Genomic DNA, 638 nt, shown 5'->3' on the forward strand with positions numbered 1-638 from the left:
TGTATATGTATGTGACGAATAAAATTTAAAAGAAAAGAAAATCTAAACATTGAAACTAAAAACAAAGGTTTTTAGAAAATTAGTAAGAGAAATAATTTTTAAAAAGTGATAATCAGTGGTGTTCACTGATCAGTAGAGGATAAAAGGCAAAAAAATCTTTCACCTGGAACTACTTTGTAATGTGTCTTGTAACTTTCAAGTCCCATCATGCACCAGTAACTTTTAAGATCAACACCTGACAATCTGTTATTCAGAAGAATTCTGGCAAGTGTTAAATTGTTTTAATTTGTTTTGCACTTTGATTATACGGCATTCTCATTGGCCAAATAAAAACTGTTCTGTGAATTGGTTTCTGTTTTCCATGAATGGTTTAACAATATATGCAAAAAAGGTTGTGGTTAATTTCAAAATTTTTTAGGTTAAATTAATTTACAAAAAGGTGTTTTTCAGGCAACTGTAAACAACTAAGGGGACTTTTTAGTAGGAAAGTGAAAGTTTGAAACAGAAATGATCCCCCCACCCCACCAGCCTGTCATATTCTCTTATTGAGGAATTAAGCAACTTCACTTCCCATTAAAAAAACAGAATGAGATCGTACCACATCCTCTAGTCTAGCTTCTAATCATTCCAACAGAATG

This window comes from Oryzias latipes, chromosome 8 (assembly GCF_002234675.1).
Source record: "Oryzias latipes chromosome 8, ASM223467v1".
Classification (NCBI taxonomy): domain Eukaryota; kingdom Metazoa; phylum Chordata; class Actinopteri; order Beloniformes; family Adrianichthyidae; genus Oryzias; species Oryzias latipes.